Below are 18,251 nucleotides of genomic sequence, written 5' to 3' on the forward strand. Positions count from 1 at the left end.
AAGATATCCATTTGGTTCGGGTTAAAATGGGTCATTCTAAAAATGTAAAGATTTGATTATGGTCAAAACATATCATTTTAAAAAGGTTTCGATTTAGTGTTGGTTCTTAAATGTGTTTTGGACGTGCTTCAGTTTATTAGCGTGTAAGACTTTTCATATGAAATGGAAAAACAGTTCTGGAAATTAGTTAGTCATTATGTTTGTTAGATTGGTGAATACATGTTTAGGTCAACAACTGTGTTCCCAGTCCTGGAAGAAAGGAAACCCGAATAATTCTTAGATATTTATCGGGAATCATTACTGAATGCTTATTTTCTAATTTGCTTGCTTTACAGACTAATGTTAGTAAAATTTATTTTTTCATGTTAATATTATTTTTTAAAGTTTATAAAGTTTATGTTTTAAAGTTTAAAATTTTCTTCATAAACATTCTACTGCTTAAAGTCATTTTTGTAAGTATATATAATTTAATACTTTGTGTTGCATATGAATATGAATTACAATTAAAAATCATGTTGTGTGTAAAAAATATATTAAAAAATAACTTGTCGTTTGAAATTATATGTGTTTACTTGACGATTTATATATTTCTACATGTGTCGTACACAGGTCAATAACCTAGTATATGTATAATTTAGTTGAATCGAGAAATTTATATTTTTTTTTTATTTTTTGAAACCGAGATTCTAGATAAACGTTTTGGTTTTTTTACTATTTTTATTTTCGCATTTCTTTTGGTTTTATAAATTCTTTTATTATTATTTTTTTTATTTTTTCTTGAAGGGTTTTTTTTGTGATCCAAAATGGTTCTCAAAGTCATATATATATATATATATAAAGGATCCGATACATTATTTCTTTATCGTACATTACATACGCGAGCACACAAAACGTTGATTTCAAAAACCTAAATCATGCAATACACTCATCTGCCCTCCGTCGCTTTTCCTCATCCATCTCCACCACCACCGATCCACCACTTGCCGACAACAATACACCTCCTTGACCATCACTGTAAGGCCCCGTTACCGGTGCCTCAGATTGGACGTTGGATTTACTCATAAACACAATTCTAAATATCAGAGTTAATTAAAACTTTTGTGGAATATAAAATTTTCATTAAACATTACATAATAATTCATAAACATGTCTTAAACGAACATTCTTGTCTTTCAAAATTAAAAACATCAATTATAAAACATCATGAGTCTTCACATACCAGCCTCTTATTCTTCTGTCATGTGCCCCGCTCAAGCTAGCTGCTTCATTTTACTCACCTGCGTGCATACTAAAAGTCAGCTACGTTGAGTGAGTTCTAGTTAATATAAGTAACATACAATACTTCCATACACTTACTTATATACACACCCGAAGGAACACATACATACATAGCTCTTACTTTTCTTCATACGTTCATACAATCACACTTTCATTCTTAATTACACAACCACTAGCTTGGTTTAATGGCAAATGTGTATGACTTTTAACCAAAAGGTTGTGGGTTCTAACCTCACTTGAGATATTTTAACCCTATTTTTATAAAAATAAATAAATAAATAAATAAAAATCACACAACCAAATTATAAGGCCCAAAAAATTAAAGTTTATTTAAAAATTAAATTGTTAAAACCCAACAAGATACCCCTTTTAATTAAGGCCCAAAAAATTTTCCCTTTTGGCCTAAAAATTTTTTTCATTCTCGGAGCCGGACCTGCTTACGAGCTAGCTTGAGCTCGATAACTGTATCTCAAACTTGGACTCGTTTACATAGGCGTAGCTTAGTTGGGGGCAGGGGTGGCCCCGGCCTCCTCCATTTTTTCGATCGGTGGTGTAAATTTATCATTTTCGGTCGAAAATTTTTATACATGGTGTAAATTTAATCGTTTTCGACCAAAATTTTGAGTCCGGCCCCCTCCGTTATTCGCTCGGTAGTGTAAATTTATCCATTTTCGACCAAAACTTTTTATACATAGTGTAAATTACTAGTTTTCGACCGAAATTTTAGCCCAACCCCTCCCTTTTTTTCGCTCGGTAGTGTAAATTTATCCATTTTCAGCCGAAAATTTTTATACATAGTGTGAATTTACCAGTTTTCGACCAAAAATTTTAATACATTTTGATCTAACCCCCCTCTAGTTTATAATTTTTTTTATACATATTGAGGCCGGCCCCCTCGACGTATATGTCCAAGCTTCGCCACTGCTCGTTTAGGCTCGAGCTCATTTCGGCTTGACTTGTTTTAGCCTTTTAGTGAGTTGATCTCTCAAGTAGAAAGCGCAAAGCGTTGGCTTGTTTACACCCTAATTATCGGATTGTTTATATTAGTATTGTTCCTTAAATCACATATTATTGCTTCTAACATTATACCACAAATTAATGAAAATGTAGGATGGGAAAGCTGAGCAATAACACGTACCTTGAAATTGCTAAATTAGATTACAATAACTGCCTAGCCATGCATCAACTGGAATGGAATGCTATTCAACAGTAAGTTACTACGTCTGTTATTCATGTAACAATTTCAAAAATATTTTATTCGTTGATTGGTAATAGTTGTATATTAATTCATTTAATCATATTCAAAATAAACGTCAAAGTAAAATTTTTATTTTATTTATTTCTTCAGACATACAACAGGTTTTGGTGGTCAAAAGGGTAAAATCTGGTTAATCTTTTGAAGAAACACTAAATGACCCTGGCAGATTACGGATAATCTTAGGGTGAAGTGGATGTTTCCCACGAGGGTTAGGTCCGGCAAAGATGGTTATTCTTCTCGACCTGCAAAACAGACACCGTAAGCTCGTCACTGAGAAGGGGGGGGGGTTCCTCCTTGTGACCACCCTCCGGCGTGAGAATCAAACTAGATTGCTCTGAATATAAGTGTATATTGAGAGAAATAGTTAGAGAAGATAAGATAATATATGAGATCATGATACCGTTCCAAGGTGTTGGAGTATTTATAGCCGAAGGTAGGTTTCCAAGCAGGTATGGCCAACTGTATAATATTCCTTTTCCACCAACTACGGGCTATGTTCGTGCCACGATGGGAGTTGGTGGGTAGGCAGCGGCTGATAGCGACATTTTGTACTGGAGCGTGCTCCTCCTGGTACTATTGTCTGTGAGCTGTCACCCTGTGATTGGTTCATGGGTCGCTTTAGTCAGATCTTGTTTATTTGTCCATACCTTGGCAGGTATAGTACAAAAGATCTTCCAGAAGCGTACGGACTGGCTCTTTTGGGCGGGAATATTCCAGCCCTGCTCATTCCTTCTTCAGGTGACCTTACTGAAGTATGAGTTAGTGCCTTATGCGTGTAGCCTTACTGTTAGTGCGGGTAGCCTTCCTTCTTGGCTTGTACCCATAGCTGCGGGAACAGGCAGGGTACTGTACCAAGGGAGGCTTTCCTGCGGGAACAGCTGGCTTACTGCGTGTAAGGTCTTCATCTCTCTGAGCATGGCGGGTCTTGCAGAGCCAGTTGGTCTTTGCGCAGACGTACCTCTTCAAGGTGTATCTTACGGGTCCAACTGGGCTTTACGGGGACCTACCTCTTCAAGTCCCCCTGTCCATTGTTCTTCTCATGAATTGTTAATGAGGTGAACTTTTGGACTTTAAGCAAGGGGTTTTAAAGAAGGGTTTTTGTTTTCTAAGGTTTTCCGCGGGGATTCTTCCCGCAGTTTTCCTAATGTCACTTGCAGAAATTCCCGACTTTTCTGCCTGATTTTTGGTTATGATGCGGGTAGGTGTTTAACCTCTTCGCAAGTCGGGAGCGTTGAGTTTCACTTGCATAGATTCTTCATGAGGTTTTGGTAGTTTTGGACATAGTGATCAGTTATGTTAAACCACCAATTACACCTTGAAGCTTCAAACAATCTAGTTCTCAACATTCCCGCCATGCGGAGGTGTTATTTCTCTTTCCGCAAGCGTGGCCCATAAGATCCTTCTTGGTTTCAATTCCCTGCAAGTGCTAAGTATGTGAAGGGTTTCGCCTTGACACTGTACCCGCACTTGTCTTACGGTTTTTTGCTTCCCAAGGTAAGGGGGTATATTCCCTCTTATTTTTGAATCTTTTTGAATTTTTTTGAAATTCGAAGAGTTGGTGAAAGGATAAGAACAGCCCAAACGGTTGAAGTGACGTTGGCGTCTCCTGACGGTTTCTTCTGACGGTTTCGGGACGTGCAGGAAGTTATGACGACATGACAGTATGTGGTCAATCCGGACGCTTTTTCAGGCGCGTGGGCGCGAGTTTTATGGCACGCGTCCTTTTGACAGCTGTTGCCAGCTTGCTTTATCCACGTGTCGCCGTTTCATTGCACCTGCGCTTTCTCTCTCCTCCGCATTAAATTCATCGCGTTCATTGCGATGAGTATATAAGGGGGGAGAAGGTGTATCTCATTCCATACTTTCACTTCACTCTTCTTCTTCTAAGAGATTTCCTGCGAATACTCAACTTTTCCGTCGAGCATTCTCCTGAAATCGCTCTCTAACAACTAAAAAATGTTTTCTACTCATGATCCCGAGGTTACTGTCGAGGAGTCCGATGTATACCTTGAGAACCCGACGTCCACGTCTGATAAGGACGATAAGAATACTGCTGGCGAGTGCCAGTGTACTCTTTCTGTCGATTTATACCACTATATCGTCAAGAAGTTCATGCTCGAACCTTATGAGCCTGAGTTTCCGGAGCCCCACCAGACGGTGTATGATGCCCCTAAGGGCAAGATAGGGGTCTACGCCTCGTTCTTCATATATTGGAATCTTAGATTCCCATTAACGAAGTTTGTATACCGTGTTTTGGAGAAACACGGTGTGCATTTGACGGAGGTGCACCCGATGGCGATTGCTAAGGTTCGCAATTTTGAATGGGTGTGCCGTATTCTGGGCATCGAGCCCCGCGTCGACCTCCTGATGACCTTCTACTCCTGGAGGTGCATCCAGGGTTGGTATACCTTGGTCACTCGGATCAAGGGGTTGAAGATCTGCGCTACCGAGCGCAGTCTTCGGTCTTGGAAGCGGGAGTTTTTCTACATCTCCGCTCGCGTCGTCCCCATCGCGATGACGTTCAAGAACGGGCGGGCACTCCCCAACCTTCACGCCTCCAATTACCAGGAGACGGAATGGTTCACCAAGATCTCCCAGATCCAGACTCCGGTCTATCGCTTTGAGGAGTCTGGGATGGTGCTGCTCGGGATGAGCCGCGTGTGGAAGGATGCCGGGTCTGGGACGCCGCAAATACCCATCGTCCTTGAATACGGTTTGAGCTCTATTCCTTACGGTATGCTCCATTTTTTGTGTTGGTTTAGGGTTTTTCTATTAACACTTATCTTTTCTTATTTCAGAGGGGAACGACTTACAATCGCTCCTGCATCCGCGGGAGACTGGTGGTCCCGTACGGTTGGGTACTCGTGATCTTGAAGAGAACGAGTTGCCCATCTTGGAGCAAACTGCGGATAGGTTCGTAGAAGTCTATCCGGCAGGTCATGAGATCCTAAGCGCCACTCGGCCAGGTAATAAGTTCTTCAATCCTCGTCCTCTTCATGCTCAAACTTCTGCTGGAATTCCTCTGATTTTGTCATCTTCTGATGAGAAATCCGCAGATGGGCCCTTCTTTGCGAGGAAGAAGGCTGTTGGCGGGTAGGGCAAGGCGAAGGTTGCTTCCGTCGACCTGGGGAATCAGTCTGATTCTGAGACTGAGAGTGGGGAGGCGGCGGGGGACCTAGGTGGTGGCGAGACCATTGTCTCGGAGGTTGAGACGGCTGTCACCTCCGAGCAACCAAGCGTTGCGACGGTGACTGGCGTGAAGAGGCCAGTTCCATCGGGTTCGTCTCCGCCCGTCAGGTCTTTCAAGATTAAGAAAACCCGTAAGTATAATTTTTTACCTTTCCCGCATTTCTTTTCGCCATTGTTTTTAATATTTTTTGTTGCCTTCACGCAGGAGTGGACGTATCTGCTTTCCAGAGCGGTGCGGGAGGAAGCAGTTCAGGACCCACGACGATAGGTTTGGTCAACCTATCCGAGGCGATGACCCAAGCGGCTGTGCCTGTTTCCGGTGCTGGTTCAGTTGCTCATACTGTTGAGTCAACTGTTCCAGTTATGACTTCATCTCCGCCGGTCGTCAGTGCCATCTTTACCACATCCTTCACTGGGTCGGCGGTGACTTCTTCTGCAAGCTCATCCGCAGCGGCGACCACGGTTGTGAGTTCATCTCCACTGAGTTCACCTCCGATGGTCCCTACCACGGTGGCTTCTACCATGCCCCCTCCGGTGTCAGCGACTACCTCGTCCATGGCCGGTTCTTCAGGTATGTTTGGGGTTGGGACCTCTAGCCAATCTTTGCCTCCTTCCCATCTCCTTGACCTCTTGGATGGATATCCCTTAGGTTCGGGTGATGGGTTCGGCGGCTACCGGCCTGTTATCGACCCTATAGGTGCGTGGGGTTATTTTGGCCTATTATCCATTTTTGTTATTTTTTTCGTAACTGTTTTATGTTTTTGCAGTTTCGGATTCCAATGAGGTGTACGCTCCACGGTAGAATATCCGCCGGGGAACGTGTGAGTCCCCCCGGGGCGTCACTGATCGATACGAGATCTGCACGAGGTCTAGGAGTGCGGAATCCTCCTAGACTCGTTTAATGGTGTAGAAGACGAAGAACACGATTACACACATACAAACACACGAACAAACACACGAATGGGATAAACACATCTGCAGATCTTTTATATTATAACCGAAACACATTACATACCAAACACGAAAACAAATGATGGCCGACCCGAGGTGAGCTCTACCTCGGGCCGTCCCACACGACTCTCCCTCTCGGTTTCTCTCTAGACAATTAAACTGATCACAAAACACTCTGATTTTCTGGATGCCCAAACCTAACCAAGACACATATATATATATATATAAACAACTTCACGGGCTTAGACCTGTAGGCGAAGTTGTTCTAACTTCGTACTTCGTTTCCGCTGATCAGAATTGCATAGCGACGGTCACAAAATGCACCAACAGACTCCCCTTTGACCGTTGCTCTCAATTCTAACAAACACAAAAGATCATCTGTTACAAAACATGCACCAACAGACTCCCTCTTAACTGATGATCTTCTGTTTGCTCTTTAACCAGCCGTGTCTGAAACTGTCTTGTAGCTTCACAAATCTACCAATCACCCAGCGTCTTCCATATCAGATCTCCCCTTTAGTGTAAGCTTCTCCGACTATATAGATTGAGGTCTTTGAAATGCATGCATCCCCGTGCCTAATTGATCATCTCAACCAATCACGTGAGTCCTTCTGACTTCACCAACACGTGAAGTTGGGCTCCCTCCACAACTTCACCAACACGTCGGCATACGATAAGGTTTAATCTTCAACTACTCAACATCAAGTGATCAATTTCATCACAAAACCACCTTAACAGAATCTAACACACATGACCATTAATTAATCCAAAGCATCTTCAATCACCAGGGATAACGATCAAGAACATAAACACTTTAATTCCCGATTAAATCCAACTTGTTCCAGAATTTTCACTTTAATAAATAAGCATCACGTTTCAGGATCCAATTCTCGAACGCCTTGAAAATAACATAAATAATATGCTCTGACCGCAATCCAGTAATGACGAAAACCTTCAGTTCAATTTGACTTTCTTCAGTTGGTCAACCTCGAACAACACTATTTCATTGCCCACAAACACCCAAATATGTGTCAATATCCAATTTCAATCAATATCCCATTCACAACCTCAACTCCATATCCAGAGTTGACACGTATTTGTTCACACGTAAGACCAAGAGATAACAAGTTTCACTCGTTGACGGAACAACGTCTTCGGTCTCACAATAATCGCGTACACCTGGCCGTACAGACGAAAACTATTTTTTTTTTTACTTCGCCTGTCCATAACTTCGCTTAACCTTATATCTTGGCCTAAACCCTAAAATTTAAGCGACAACTTCGCCTGAACCCCATAACTTCGCCTGCGGCGGCTGTTCGGCCAAAAACGCATCAGAAACGTGCAAGAAACACCAAAACGCAGATCTCGAACCATAGCATAAGAGCCTAAGGCTCTGATACCACTTGTGAGTCCCCCCGGGGCGTCGCTGATCGATACGAGATCCGCACGAGGTCTAGGAGTGCGGAATCCTCCTAGACTCGTTTAATGGTGTAGAAGACGAAGAACACGATTACACACATACAAACACACGAGCAAACACACGAATGGGATAAACACATCTGCAGATCTTTTATATTATAACCGAAACACATTACATACCAAACACGAAAACAAATGACGGCCGACCCGATGTGAGCTCTACCTCGGGCCGTCCCACACGACTCTCCCTCTCGGTTTCTCTCTAGACAATTAAACTGATCACAAAACACTCTGATTTTCTGGATGCCCAAACCTAACCAAGACACATATATATATATATATATATAAACAACTTCACGGGCTTAGACCTGTAGGCGAAGTTGTTCTAACTTCGCCTATGGCAGAAGTTGTTACAACTATGGCGAAGTTGTTCTAACTTTGTACTTCGTTTCCGCTGATCAGAATTGCATAGCGACGGTCACAAAATGCACCAACAGAACGACCCTCCGAACGGCTGCGGACTGCGTCGACTGGGCGCGCCACGCCGCCCCAAGAGGTGAGTTGGGGGAGGCAATGGCCAGCTACCAGGAGAGTAGGCTGTCCAATGAACTCCGAATCCTCCTTGCCCGGATGCAGCCGCGCGTCGAGCTACTTTGTCGTGAAAACGACAAGTTAAAGACTGCGCGTGGCCTGGAAGTGGCTCAGGCGCGAGCATTGCGGGAGGAGAACAAGAGGCTTGCTGCCACCGCAGCAGAGAAGGAGAAGGCCTTCAAGGACCTTGAGGTCGAGATTCAGGCCAGGCATGAGGCCCGTTCCAAGGCTACCCAAGCTGTTAACGAACAGCTTAGGTTGGCCAAGGAAACTGCGCGTAATGCGACCGAAAGGGCCACCAAAGCTGAAGCCGTTGCTGAGCCTCTGCGCACTGAGAACGAAGAGCTCAAAGCCAAACTAGAGAAGCTTCAGCAGGCTCATGATGCTTTGGCTTTAGAAGATGCCAAGAAGCTCCAAGAGCTCCTGGATCAGAAGGGTATGCTTGATCGCACTGAGCGCAAGCTCAGGGGCGTTGAAGAGGCTGCTGCTAAGGATGTGTTGCTTGCCAACCTTAACAAGAATGAATCCGAACGCGCCCGCGATCAAGCTCAAGCTACCCTCCAAGAAGCCCTGATCACTAAGGAATGGCTTCTACGAGAAGCGTTGCCGCAGGTACGCGTAGCTCCATAATTTCTTTACGCTTTTTTTTATACATAGAAAAGTTCTTTTATATATATATATATATATATATATATATATATATATATATATATATATATATATATATATATATATATATATTGTAGGTTGTGCATCGGATTTTCGCGAACACATCTTATGACGATGCCATGAGTGCAGCCCTCAACGCTTCTCATGAGGATGGGGAGAAGGCTGGTTTCCTGCTTGGTCTAGGATTTGCAGAGAAGGGCATCCCGCCTTCCAACTTTCCTTTACACGATGTAGACATTGAAGCTGCCTACGACCAAGCTGTGAACCAGTATGCTACCTTTCCGCATCCGGTTGTGGAAAAGGTGAACGAAATTGCGGCTGCTGATGACGGGCTAGCTGTTCTCAAGGCTTTCCTCGAACCGCCGCAGACAACTGATGGTGCGGGTTCGAGTGGGTTTGGAGGGAGTGGTCCTGAAGCTTGAACCTTGAGATCCCTTCCAACCGTTAGGATAGATTTGTATTTTTGTAGGCGGGTAAATACCTAGCCATTCTTGTAATGTTTGAATTTTTATTGTAGATATAAATATTTTGTTAACGCCTTGCCTTGTAAACATTGTATGAATTGCTCATGTATATTTTATTTTAACTTAGCAATTCTCTTAAGTGTTTTGAATAAGTTAACCTTTCGACGCGTGTTGGATAATAGGTTACTGTTCTGTTTCCTCTATTGTGATTGTGCGGGTAGAACCGTCACTTTCACTTAGTAGGATGACCAAACTTTACCTATATCTGACCTGCGTGAAGGTTTTCCTCATCTTCCTCTTAGAAATATTTACTGTTTTTGTGTTTATGCGGGTTGTGCCGCTTTCCACACGCAACGACTTACTTCCTTCCACATTTATTTATGCGGTGAATACTGGCATATCAGTGTGGTCAGTTCATAAGTATAAAGGTAAGGCTATCAACACAATGTGATAAAGGAGAATCATTTCCATTAGAAGTGGCTCTAGGTCTTTTCTTTACAAGTTTGGAATTGATCTACATGTAACATTTGCGTAATTGAGCTCCATTCCATGTTCTTGGGATGGGGGTGCCATCGAGCCTTTCGAGCCGGTACGCGCCCTTTCCCAAAACTTCTTTAATGATGTATGGCCCTTCCCAGACCGGGGCCAGCTTTCCTGGGCGTTCTTGGTTCGAAGCCTCGTTGTTACGCAGTATGTAGTCTCCGACATTGAAGTTGCAGAGTTTTACCCGCGTGTTGTAGTACTTTTGCATTTGTCGCTTGTAGTTCTCTTCACGCACTGCGGCTAAGTCTCTGCGTTCTTCGGTTAGCATAAGGTCTAACCGTCTTTCCGCATCATTGTCTTCTGGTTGAGTTATGACTCTTGGTGAGGGTAGACCAATCTCGACTGGAACCATGGCTTCAGTGCCATAGGTTAGGCTGAACGGATTTTCGCCCGTGCTTGCTTTTTTCAACGTTCTGTTTGCCCAAAGGACATGTGGAACTTCGTCCACCCAGCCGGATCTATGCTCCAAGAGTCTTTTCTTTATACCGTCGACGATGCTCTTGTTTGATCTTTCCACCTCACCATTACCCTGCGGGTGTGCCACTGAGGTAAAGGTGTGGGTGATTTGAAGCTCTTTCAGTCACTTTTGTAGCTTCTGGTCAGCAAAGTTGGTGCCGTTATCGCTCACCAAATTATGGGGAAGTCCAAAACGACAAATAATAAATTCCCAAATAAAGTTTTTGATATGTTTTGCGGTTGTTTGGGCTAAGGGTTTTGCTTCTATCCACTTAGTGAAGTAGTCGATGGCTACCACTAGGAACTGAACGTTCCCTGCTGCTATGGGAAATGGGCCTGTCACATCGATGGCCCACTTCTGGAATGGCCATGAAGATGTGACTGGAACAAGTTCGTTCTTCGGCGATGCGTGTTGGGTGCGTAAAGCTGGAAGGATCTACATTTTCTGATGTAGGCCAGCGCATCCGTGTGCATCCCCGGCCAAAAGTATCCCGCGTTGTTTAGCTTAGCTACAACTGCGCGTGGACTTGCGTGTACTCCACAGATGCCTTCGTGTACTTCCCTTAGGAGGTAGTCGGCATTTGGTCGTCCACGCATCTGAGGAGTGGGCCAAGAAAGTTACGCCTGTAAAGTATGTCATCAACAAGTTGATAGTTCAGTGATTTACAGCGTATCTTTCTTGCATGTGTCTTTGACTCTGGTAGTATACCCGCTGCAAGGTAATTTATGATTGGTGTCATCCATGTTTCCGTGCCGGTTTGGATGACACAGATTTCCTTGTGCGGGACTGATGGTGCTCCAAGAAGTTCAACGCGGATGTCCTTTCCCAAGTGGGTGAAGGCTAACGATGCAAGCTTGCTTAACGCATCCGCAGATTTGTTTTCGCTTCGCTTGATGTGCATAACTTTGCAATCGTTAAAATCGCGCATAAGGGTTTTTGCCTGTGCGAGGTACAGGGCCATTGTGTCGTTCACGGCCGTGTACGTCCCGTTTATCTGGTTGGCTACTAACATGGAATCCACGTGGGCTTCCAAGTTTTTCACCCCCATCTTACGCGCAATTCTTAATCCGGCCAAGAGTGCTTCATACTCCGATTCGTTATTCGTACTTGGGAAATCCAGCCGAATAGCGTAAGTGTAATCTTGGCCTGCTGGGTTAGTTAGTTTCAACCCTGCGCCTGAACCCTCGTTGTTGGCTGCTCCATCAGTATAGAGTCGCAGTACATCATCGACGTCCTGTGCTGGAGAGGGTTGAGCCTGTTCCTGGCACTCTTTTTCCCGCGTAGCGGGGACTTCTGCAATAAAGTCGGCCAAGACCTGGCCTTTTATGGCTGGTCTTGGCTTGTACTTTATCGTGTATTCTCCCAATCCAATTGCCCATTTGGCTAGGCGCCCTGACAACTCGGGTTTGCCTAGAACGTTTGCAAGTTTGAAGTTGGTGAGAATGGTGATTGGGTGACCTTGGAAATATCGTCTTAGCCTGCGTGAAGCCTGTACAAGCGCTAAAACTAATTTTTCCAAGGTAGGGTACCGGGTTTCTACATCTGTTAAGACGCGGCTAACATAGTAGATGGGCATCTGGATGCCTTTTCGTTCTACTAGTAGAACTGCCCGGGTTGCTCTGTCTGTGGCGGAGAGGTAAAGAATTAATTCCTCCCCTACTTCTGGTGCTGTGAGTGTTGGAAGTTCGATCAAGCGTGACCGAATCTCTTGAAAAGCTGCTTCCACTTCTGGTGTCCAGCGGAAGTGCGTTTTCTTTAAGCAATTTCTCAATGTTGACACGAATGGGAACGACCTATCCGCATGGTTTGCCAAAAAGCGGTTAAGTGCGACTAGTCGTCCATTCAGTGTCTGAGCTTGTTTGATGGTAGTAGGTGATTCCATTTTGATAATGGCTTCGACCTTTTCAGGGTTTGCTCTGAAGCCATCTTTGGTAACGATGACTCCTAAGAACTTCCCTTCTTCCATCCCAAAAGAACACTTGCTCGGGTTGAGCTTCATGTTTATCCGTCTGAGCGTGTTGAAAGTTTCTTCGATGTCTTTCAACATCACTTTTGGCTCAAGGCTTTTGATGACCAAGTCATCCATGTAAACTTCCAAGTTCCTCCCGATTTGGGCATGGAACTCTTTGTCCATCAGGCGTTGGTATGTGGACCCGGCATTCTTAAGTCCGAATGGCATCATTTGATAACAAAATGTGCCATCGAGCGTCCGAAATGCGGTTTTATCCTGATCGTCAACGGCCATGTGGATTTGATGGTATCCTTTATACGCATCAAGGAAGCATTTAAGGCGAAACGGTGCCAACGAATCTACCTTAAGGTCAATTTCGGTTAACGGGTAACAATCCTTGGGGCATGCTTTGTTTAGGTCTTTGAAGTCTATGCACATGCGCCATTGTTTGTTGGATTTCGGTACCATGACGGGATTTGCAACCCATGTTTGATATTTACTAACGCGTACGATGCCTGCGTCAAGGAGTTCCTTGACTTGGGTTCTACACGCGTTAGCTTGTTCCGCACCCATTACGAGACGCTTTTGTATGACTGGCGGGAAAGCCGGGTCACATTTGAGCTTATGCTCCGCCTTACTTCGGGGTACACCAGTCATGTCAGCTGGTGTCCACGCAAAGATGTCAGCATTTTTTTGCAATAAGCGTTTGAGTAAGGTGCGTGTGGGATCAGTGATTGTTGGGCCAATGGTAACGGCCTGGTCAGGGTATTTGCCGTTGAAGGCCCATTCTTCTGGCTCGGTAATGGTTGGTTTAGCCATCTTTGGTTTGGGTTTAGATGAGACAGATGCGATACATACCTGGGGAATACCCGTGATCATCGCGACACCCTCAGCTGTTGGCCATCCCATCATGCCATGGACCGAAAACACCACGGCATTAAATCTTGTCATCCCATCTCTCCCGAAGAGAATGTCGTATGTGTGGTGTGGCTTCCTCATTACGACGAAGTCCACGTCTTCTGTGCGGGAGTGCTTCCCGTCCGTGAGAATGACGGGGAAAGATAGGATACCCAAGGGGGTGTTTGTGCTGCCATCGAACCCTTCCATTGAGGCGTAGACCGTTTCTAGGCGTTCTTTGTCTTCGTCGTCTAGCTTGTTGAAGAACTGCCTATACATGACCGTTGACGAAGCGCCGTTATCAGCAAGAGTGCGGGAAGTGATGTAGTGCCCCGGCTGGCTTTTGATGACTATGGGGCCTTCTTTGTTGGGCCCTCCTGGCACACGCGGGAAGCGCACTTCAGCTTCCTTCCACGCACTTGGCTCTGTTGTTCGTCGTTTTCTTCCTCTAACGTTGCCATGAACCATGTGAATGCTGATGTCGACGGGCTTTCGTCCGTTTCCGTTGTACCGATTGACATTCCTCCCTCCGTTCTTGATTGACGCCACGAGGTGTGTAAGTTTTCCATATTTGACGAATGTTTCGACAATATCCTTCAAAGATGTACATTCCTCTGTAGTGTGGCCTTTTGTCCCGTGGAAGTCACAGGATTTGCTCTGATCGGCGTTATGACGCTGCCGGATTATTGGAGCCTTCGGCCATGGGAGTTTCTCGGTGGCAAATATCTCGGTGACGCTTTTGGTGAGTGGCGTCCATCTTGGATTCCGGTTTGACGAGTGCGTGTTGTCCCTTCCGCCTAAGAGAGGGCGAGAGCTGGATGAGGTGTCAAAGTTTATCCTTGACTGCCAAATACCAAGCTTCCTCTTCTTATTTTGTCGGGCGGTACGGACGTTATTTTCTCTGGTCTTCTGCGTGTAGAGATTTGTGCTCTGGGGAAGATTTCTACCTAGTTGCTTCTCCGTCTCGGCAAAGCGTTTAGCTGCCGTCATGATGGCATCCCACGTGGATGGCATGCCATCTTTACCTGTCAACGTGCGGATAAGCTCTGGGTACTCAACGCCCTGGATGAAAGCGGCGCGAACAAGATCTTCACTGATGGTGCCCAGACTTAGCTTCTTTGAGTTGAAGCGAGTGATGAAGTCTAGCAAGGATTCGTCTTCCTCTCTGACGCAGTTGAGGATCGTCCACTGCTCTTCAGTATATTTTCTTTGTTGACTGAAGTGCTGGCTGAACTTGTGCTGGAAGTCTGCCCAATCATAGATGTGGTGGACTGGTAGACGATCAAACCACGCTCTGGCTGCCCCGACGAGCGTCATCTGGAACATGTAGCACCATGTGGGTTCCGTCCAATTGTTGACGGTTGCCCCCGCTATAAATCTGTTTAAGTGATCGTCTGGGTCAGATACGCCGTCGTAAGTGCCTATGTTGGACATCTTTTTGACACTCTTTGGAGCGATTGCTTCCGCAATGTCTCTTGCAAACTTGGACGTTCCCGCATTTGTAACTGTCGGTATGAAAGTCTTGGAGAAGTCACGTGGGTTTCCCCCCGCGCTCTTTGGCTTGAAAGTTTCTCCAAAATTTCTTTTCGAGCGGAAGTCTACTTCTTTACGCTTCCCTTTCGCCTTATGACGAGGGTTTGCGTCACTGTCCGATTCTTCCCACTCATCATCCGAATACTCGCAATCATTGCTCATGTTGAGCTGTTGAGTGCTTCCGAATTCATCATTAGCCTGTTGGAGTGAACGTAAACGTTCATCCAACTCAGCTTGGAATTCTTTCTGACGTGCTTCCGCCCAAGCTTTAACTTGATCCAGTGTTTGGCGGGGAAGACTCGTCTGTTGCTTCTCTACCTGGGTATTAGTGAATCCTAGGGGAGGGTTGTTTACTGCACTTGCCCCGGCCTGGGTAACCGGGGTAGTGTTCGTAAAAATTGTGTATTCACCGGTGTTCCCCCCAGTAGCTGGGGTTGTGGTTACCGGAGTTTCTTGGTCACTCGGTGGCCTTGGCATCGGAGTAACCTTGACCATATTTCCAGAAGTTTTGAAAAAACTGAGAAAAATTAGTTCTAGCTTAATGCACGGATGGCGCCAATGAAGAAACACTAAATGACCCCGGCAGATTACGAATAATCTTAGGGTGAAGTGGATGTTTCCCACGAGGGTTAGGTCCGGCAAAGATGGTTATTCTTCTCGACCTGCAAAACAGACATCGTAAGCTCGTCACTGAGAAGGGGGGGGGGTTCCTCCTTGTGACCACCCTCCGGCGTGAGAATCAGACTAGATTGCTCTGAATATAAGTGTATATTGAGAGAAATAGCTAGAGAAGATAAGATAATATATGAGATCATGATACCGTTCCAAGGTGTTGTAGTATTTATAGCCGAATGTAGGTTTCCAAGCAGGTACGACCAGCTGTATAATATTCCTTTTCCACCAACTACGGGCTATGTTCGTGCCACGATGGGAGTTGGTGGGTAGGCAGCGGCTGATAGCGACATTTTATACTGGAGCGTGCTCCTCCTGGTACTATTGTCAGTGAGCTGTCACCTTGTGATTGGTTCATGGGTCGCTTTAGTCAGATCTTATCTATTTGTCCATACCTTGGCAGGTATAGTACAAAAGATCTTCCAGAAGCGTACGGACTGGCTCTTTTGGGCGGGAATATTCCCGCCCTGCTCATTCCTTCTTCAGGTGACCTTACTGAAGTATGAGTTAGTGCCTTATGCGTGTAGCCTTACTGTTAGTGCGGGTAGCCTTCCTTCTTGGCTTGTACCCATAGCTGCGGGAACAGGCAGGGTACTGTACCAAGGGAGGCTTTCCTGCGGGAACAGCTGGCTTACTGCGTGTAAGGTCTTCATCTCTCTGAGCAAGGTGGGTCTTACGGAGCCAGTTGGTCTTTGCGCAGACGTACCTCTTCAAGGTGTATCTTGCTGGTCCAACTGGGCTTTGCGGGGACCTACCTCTTCATCTTTATTAATTAATTTTTATTTATTTATTTATATGCAGATGGTATGTGAATTTTGGTATCAAACAGTTCAGAACCAGTGATCCCACTAGCTTTTTAGTCTCGTATTACCTGGCTGCAGCCAGCATATTTGGGCCCGAAAGGTCCAAGGAGTGGGTATCATGGGCGAAAACCGCGATACTAGCCGAAGCCATCTCCGAGTTCTTTGATTCATCACAACTCTCGAAAGATGATAGACGAGCTTTTGTTGATGAGTTTAGAAACAAATCTTCCAAAGAACACCCCAAGCGCATGTACGCCTTTTCTTTGATATGTTCCTGTAGATTTGGAATATATATTTGTCTAAGATAAGTTTGTTTTTAGGATTTTCTTTTTTGAAAAAACAGGTAATTTATTTTATTTTTTGCGGATGTTAACGAATAACGACACATCCTACTCTTTTTAATATTTTTTCTTTAAATTTTATTTACCATTTTATTTATTTTTTCTCTAATAACATTTAAATTCAAACTTTAAATGCACAAATTTGTTTTTATTTTTATTTAAGACTTTGTACGTGTTAATTTTATTGAAAAACGAGTTATATCCAAATTAAAGTAATCTTTTATATTGTGTGACCAAAGAATACAGTATTTTTTATCTCGATTTTTCAATAATTTTTAAGAAACGTAAAAAAAAAATCAAGCCAATCTAAGTTTTAAATAAAAACTGAGAAAGATAAAAAAATATTAAAGTATTGGATATTACATGTTAATGAAAGATTAACATATAACTTAAGTGTTAAATAAAAACTGAAAAAGAAAAATATATAAGTGTGTGTAATTAATCTCCTGACTGGATTGTTGCATAGAACCATGGTTCGAGGTGATGGTGGCACTACAAGGAACCCTACACGAGCTTGCATCGGACTCACTCATGATTCACAATCAAGACATCCACCTACAACTAAACCATGCCGTAAGTTAATTTGCCATAACTCTTATATTCTTTTGTGACAAACTTTTCTCTTGTCGCTAAATGACAATTGTCTTTCTTGGATAGTGGGAGATGTGGTTGATGAGATGGCAAGATGGAGAACACGTGGCAGCACAAGTTGAACTCATAGTACGAACAATAAACATAACTGCCGGCAGATGTGTATTGACTGAACTCTTAGCTCATCTCAATATCAACGGCTTTCAACCGTCACTAATAACCTTTGCATGGAACTACTTAAGTTCCATAACTCCAAGGTAAACATATAAGCTCACATTGTTTACGTCCGATTTGAATTTGTTTCGGTTAAAAAAACAATTTTATATGTCATTAGGAGGATGACATGACGCGTAGCGAAAATGGGATAACCGCGACGATAGACTCCAAAATGCAAGAACTAGTGCAACTTGTGTTGCCGGACTCACCCATTAATGATCTTGATCGAGATGTGAAGCAGACGTTCCTAACCGTCGCAAAAACCTTCTACTACAAAGCTTACTTTGATCCTAAGACCATAAAAGATCATATCTCAAAAGTATTGTTTGAGACTGTGACTTGAAAATACCATATTAATTTCTTGCTTATGCGAAAAAAAAATGGTTAAATAAGTGCAGTAATTTAAAAATTTGTTCCGATTTACTTTT

General features: G+C 44.1%; 1 long non-coding RNA gene across 1 annotated transcript; it reads left to right on the top strand.

Annotated features, from left to right (window-relative positions):
- The first annotated feature begins 17,460 nt into the window (after nt 1-17,460).
- LOC143550587 (uncharacterized) lies at nt 17,461-18,170 on the top strand. Its single transcript, XR_013138350.1, has 3 exons — nt 17,461-17,589; nt 17,674-17,864; nt 17,942-18,170. It is a non-coding gene; the product is annotated as an uncharacterized LOC143550587 (long non-coding RNA).
- The last annotated feature ends 81 nt before the right edge of the window (nt 18,171-18,251 follow it).

This window comes from Bidens hawaiensis, unplaced genomic scaffold, assembly GCF_021521415.1.
Source record: "Bidens hawaiensis isolate Kalapana, Puna unplaced genomic scaffold, B.hawaiensis_p1.1 tig00016109_1, whole genome shotgun sequence".
NCBI classification, from domain to species: Eukaryota; Viridiplantae; Streptophyta; class Magnoliopsida; order Asterales; family Asteraceae; genus Bidens; species Bidens hawaiensis.